At 46.3% G+C, this 5,922-nt stretch overlaps 1 long non-coding RNA gene across 4 annotated transcripts; it reads left to right on the top strand.

Moving 5' to 3' along the window:
• The first annotated feature begins 1,952 nt into the window (after nt 1-1,952).
• On the top strand, nt 1,953-5,162 carry LOC120900100. 4 transcript variants are annotated; one of them, XR_005739151.1, is made up of 3 exons: nt 1,953-2,077; nt 2,161-2,256; nt 2,334-5,162. It is a non-coding gene; the product is annotated as an uncharacterized LOC120900100 (long non-coding RNA). The 4 variants fall into 4 exon arrangements; XR_005739150.1 differs by having other exon boundaries at nt 2,161-2,260; XR_005739149.1 differs by having other exon boundaries at nt 2,134-2,256.
• Nucleotides 5,163-5,922: the final 760 nt, after the last annotated feature.

The following is a 5,922-nucleotide window of genomic DNA, read 5'->3' as shown; positions in this document are numbered from 1 at the left end:
TACTTAACAACATGCCCGTCATGGGTTCAAGCCCTAAATAGACCGTGCTCCCATACGTAGGACTGACTATCCTGCTATGGTAACAATAAGTCACTGAAAGCCAAGCTCACTTCACTAGTGGGTACTTGGCAGGCCCTTGACCGACAGTGGTTGTTGTGCCAAAGAAAAAAAATTATCGTTGTTACGGCCATGTTTCATCCAAATAAAGCCATCTTGCACTAATTCAATGGTCTTGAAATTTGATGTTGAATTTTGTTGCCATCTATTATCGTTGTTACGGCCATGTTTCATCCAAATGAAGCCATCTTGCACTATTTGAATGGACTTAAAATTTGATGTTGAGTTTTTTGCCATCTATTATCGTTGTAACGGCCATGTTTCATCCAAATGAAGCCATATTGCACTATTTGAATGGCCTTGAAATTTGATGTTGAGTTTTTTGCCATCTATTATCGTTGTTACGGCCATGTTTTATCCAAATGAAGCCGTTTTGCACTATTTGAATGGCCTTGAAATTTGATGTTGAGTTTGTTGCCATCTATTATCGTTGTTACGGCCATGTTTCATCCAAATGAAGCCATCTTGCACTATTTGAATGGCCTTGAAATTTGATGTTGAGTTTTGTTGCCATCTATTATCGTTGTTACGGCCATGTTTCATCCAAATGAAGCCATATTGCACTATTTGAATGGCCTTGAAATTTGATGTTGAATTTTGTTGCCATCTATTATCGTTGTTAACGTACTTAACAACATTCCCGTCATGGGTTCAAGCCCTAAATAGACCGTGCTCCCATACGTAGGACTGACTATCCTGCTATGGTAACAATAAGTCACTGAAAGCCAAGCTCACTTCACTAGTGGGTACTTGGCATTCCCTTGACCGACAGTGGTTGTTGTGCCAAAGAAAAAAAATTATCGTTGTAACGGCCATGTTTCATCCAAATAAAGCCATCTTGCACTAATTCAATGGCCTTGAAATTTGATGTTGAATTTTGTTGCCATCTATTATCGTTGTTACGGCCATGTTTCATCCAAATGAAGCCATCTTGCACTATTTGAATGGACTTAAAATTTGATGTTGAGTTTTTTGCCATCTATTATCGTTGTTACGGCCATGTTTCATCCAAATGAAGACATATTGCACTATTTGAATGGCCTTGAAATTTGATGTTGAGTTTTTTTGCCATCTATTATCGTTGTTACGGCCATGTTTTATCCAAATGAAGCCGTTTTGCACTATTTGAATGGCCTTGAAATTTGATGTTGAGTTTGTTGCCATCTATTATCGTTGTTACGGCCATGTTTCATCCAAATGAAGCCATCTTGCACTATTTGAATGGCCTTGAAATTTGATGTTGAGTTTTGTTGCCATCTATTATCGTTGTTAGGGCCATGTTTTATCCAAATGAAGTCATCTTGCACTATTTGAATGGCCTTGAAATTTGATGTTGAATTTTGTTGCCATCTATTATCGTTGTTACGGCTGTTGAAAAACGCGGTGGATTTTTTAGAGAAAACACTTTATTTACTGTGGTATGAGGTTAAATCAAAAAATTAATCCACATGTACCGATTGTCGAATTTCAACTAACTGGTTAGGGGCGGACCAACCCTCCTCCTTATCTCCTAATTTACCGTTTTTATCCTCCCTCTCACTCTCTTCTCTAGCGTTGTCACCTGACAGACTGTTGGGCACTCACGAGTTTCCAACATTGTTCCCCCAGTGTACCACGGTTGAGGCGGTTGAATTTGTTAGTAGCCCGTAAACGCTGAACGTGTAACCCGCTTGAGCTTATAGCCCGTAAACGCTGATCGTGTAACCCGCTTAAGCTCTATAGCCCGTTACACAAAAACGTCAATCCCGCTTAACAATGGTGCAACCTCTTTTTTCGCCATCGTAGCCTGCGACACTATCTACCTTGGCTACACTTCCTATTATCTGTCAGGTGTTTTGCGTGTATGTGTATGTGCATTGGTTTGTTTACTGTCTGCTCACTGTTCGATCTGTTGCGTCGTAACCACGCGGTTTTACCCCAATTACTCTAAGGAAATTGCACATCCGTGCGTAGACCTATCGTACGTTTAATGGGCCGTTTTGACGGTGGCTTGACTAACTTGTCCATTCCTATCAGGGTTTACTACCACGATTCCTCCCTTAGGCCAACAATTCCTAGGAATTGTTACACGCCACTACAACTATATCGCCTATTTCTGTCGGCCGCACCGGTTCGGACCGCTCGGTTCTGTGGTGAAGTGTAGGTAAAAACTCTGCTACATTTGTTCTATTCACATCGTTTGCTAACTTCGAATATTTTGCCATCTTCTGTTTTAGAAACCCATCACGCTTGAACGCCTTTTTGTTGTAGGGCAAATTGACGCTGTCGTACCGCCACAAAGGTCCCATTTCGTATCGCTGTCCGTTCGTTTCCCGCTCCAATATTGCCAACGCTCTTTCGTCGTCCCTAGGCCGCAACGGCCGCACTGCTTTGTCGGACTTGGAGTTACAAGAGAGGTTGTGAAACGGGCGGCCCGAGAAGGACCGGTTTGAAGGACTCGGCTTTGCACTCGCAACCGAGCAAGGCCCATAGACAACCCATCCAAGGCGGGTTTTCGAAGCGACCGGTTCGTTGCAGCTTGCATCCACGGTCTTCAGAGTTCGCGTTATGTTGCAGTTGTCTATGCCTATGAGGATGCGAGGCACGGCGTAAGCGTAGGATTCGAACTGGAGACCTCTCAGATGAGTATAGCGTGCAGTCAGTTGTGCTACGTTTACAGATTGTTCCGGAAGGGCAAGCTCTTTGACCGTGTGTACTTCTGATAGTTTGTATATCGCATGCGACATGTTTCTACCCGATATGCGCACCGATAGCCTTACGGAGTCTTGTTCTGCTCTTGTCACGTCTCCCGTCCATTGTAGACACAAGGGGTACGGTGTCCCTGTAACTCCAAGCTCCTGTGCTAGTTCGTGCTCCATAAACGTGGAAGTAGAGCCGTCATCTAAAAAGGCGAACGTATCTATTCGCCCCCTGGGCCCGTGCAGCGTAACGGGTACGTATTTTAAAAGCGAAGAGTCTTTCGGTCCGGAATGGGTAAGAACGTTAGCGACACCAGTGTACACGACCTTACCTGAGCCATTTAGATGATCGCGTTGGTGAGGGCTGGCTGGTGTCTGGTCATTTACGTGGAGCAGCTCATGGTGTTGTCTGTTGCATCCGTTCACCGCGCACGGTGCTCTTACGCTGCATCCACCTCTATGGTATCCGAGGCATTTCCGGCATATCCTGCGTTCACTTACAAACGATCTTCTGGTGGCAACCGTTGTCCTTTGGAACTGCTCACACTGGACCAGAGTGGGACAATCCCTGCCGCACAAGGGACAGACAGTCAGCAATTCTGGTGTATTTTGCGATGAAGATGGATCACCAAGATTCTCATCCTGCAATACCGTTGCGTTGCAGTAGGCTAGATGAACCCGCCCAGTACGGATCGGTGGCCGTCGATCGAGTTGCGCTGGCGGGGCACGATGGGGTTGAAACCGCTGAGGCTGGGTGCGGCTGTGATGAGTTGGGGGTTCTGGTTGTTGATGAGTTGAGTCGCTATTGTCCATGATGGACATCACGTCGACAACACCACAGAGATCTTCTGCTAAGTCACCAACCCATTTTCCAAACTCCAAAAGCGTCACTTCCGAAAGTTTACTCCTCGTTCTCGCCCAGTCGATGCATAGGACGGGGGGTAGTTTCCTGACTAACTCCTTGAATAACGCCACGTCGTACATGTACCCTCGTAACCCGGAGGCCGTCATCGTTCCTACCAACCGCTTCACCGCATATCCAAACTCTACGACCGTTGACAACCTTTCAATCTTCGGTGGTGCCATTTTTCTGATCTTCTCGGTCATGGACTCCACAATCAGATCTGGTCTGCCGAAACGCGCCTTTAGAGTCGCCATCACCTCATTCAACCCGTCCGGGAAGGACAAAAGGTGGCCTACCGCTTCGAACGCCGCTCCTCTCAACGCATATTGTAGACGGCCAATGTTTTCGTCATCGGTGTAACCACATGCCGTGTTAGTGCGGTTATACGTGGCTATGAAAAACGACCACGCTTCTGGTTCCCCGGAAAAGATCGGAAGGTCCCGGGGCACCGGTTGACGAGCAGCTATCTGGCTCTGACTCAGTGTGCTGGTGTTGAAATGTGGTTGCACATATTCGTGTTGTGGTAGTATCGTGTGAGCCGAATGTGTATGCGAAGTGTACGTCGGGTGTGTCTGTATAGTGTGCGCTGAGTGAGAATGTGTCGCGTGAGGAAGAGTTTGTGTTGCGTGAGGATGCATCCTTTGTGACGGTAGTGTAGCGTAGGTCGACGCAATCGCGGGGCTCGGTTGAGGGAGTTGGGCTTGCTCAGCAGCGGCGCGTTGCCCGAGGTCGTTGCCCCCTGGAATTTGGCCTTGCGTAAGGGCTTTTCCCGCCGGGTATATTCGACGCAAGGATTCCTCGAAATTCTTCACCCACCCAGCAAACTCCGGATAATGTGTCCCCCCAGTGCCGCCGTGGTTGGGATGCTCAGCGATGGCCGCCGAGCCATTTTCGTCCTCTGCATCCCGTAGCATCTGCATCTCGTGCTCAATCTCCTGCAATCGTCGTCTTCGCGATTCGCGAATGTCAACGCGGCCCTGGTTCGCACCGTGGTTTAATGCGTGGAACGGTGAACTTATCCCCTTACTCTGCCCCTCTTTGCGAAGTACCGCAACGTTCGTTGTGGTGGCATCGCTCCTCGGGGTGCTTCCTTCCGTCGTTACAGTGCTCGATGTTCCCGGGGAGGATGGATCGTACCTGTGCCCGCCAGAGACGTTACCGCTTTCCTGCGGCGTTTCCGGACTCGCTGGTAGGTTTTGCTCCACCCGAAGCGTACGACGCATTTTACGTTGGTTTATTTTCCCGTTCCACTATATATCACTTGCGCGCGCGACTTACTGTGCTTTCTGCTCTGCGAAACGAGTTTTCGATCAACTTTATTGGCTTTTTCGCGCGAATGCTAATTTTTTGAAATGTTGAAAAACGCGGTGGATTTTTTAGAGAAAACACTTTATTTACTGTGGTATGAGGTTAAATCAAAAAATTAGTCCACATGTACCGATTGTCGAATTTCAACTAACTGGTTAGGGGCGGCCCACGCCTCCTTATCTCCTAATTTACCGTTTTTATCCTCCCTCTCACTCTCTTCTCTAGCGTTGTCACCTGACAGACTGTTGGGCACTCACGAGTTTCCAACAACGGCCATGTTTCATCCAAATGAAGCCATATTGCACTATTTCAATGGACTTAAAATTTGATGTTGAGTTTTTCTGCCATCTATTATTGTTGTTACGGCCATGTTTCATCCAAATGAAGCCATCTTGCACTATTTGAATGGCCTTGAAATTTGATGTTGAATTTTGTTGCCATCTATTATTGTTGTTACGGCCATGTTTTATCCAAATGAAGCCATCTTGCACTATTTGAATGGCCTTGAAATTTGATGTTGAATTTTGTTGCCATCTATTATCGTTGCTACGGCCATGTTTCATCCAAATGAAGCCATCATGCACTATTTGAATGGCCTTGAAATTTGATGTTGAGTTTTTTGCCATCTATTATCGTTGTTAACGTACTTAACAACATGCTCGTCATGGGTTCAAGCCCTAAATAGACCGTGCTCCCATACGTAGGACTGACTATCCTGCTATGGTAACAATAAGTCACTGAAAGCCAAGCTCACTTCACTAGTGGGTACTTGGCAGGCCCTTGACCGACAGTGGTTGTTGTGCCAAAGAAAAAAAAAATTATCGTTGTTACGGCCATGTTTCATCCAAATAAAGCCATCTTGCACTAATTCAATGGCCTTGAAATTTGATGTTGAATTTTGTTGCCATCTATTAT

Source organism: Anopheles arabiensis, chromosome 3, assembly GCF_016920715.1.
Source record: "Anopheles arabiensis isolate DONGOLA chromosome 3, AaraD3, whole genome shotgun sequence".
Classification (NCBI taxonomy): Eukaryota; Metazoa; Arthropoda; class Insecta; order Diptera; family Culicidae; genus Anopheles; species Anopheles arabiensis.
Note: the sequence above shows the minus strand (reverse complement) of the source record. Positions and strands in the feature narration are given on the sequence as shown.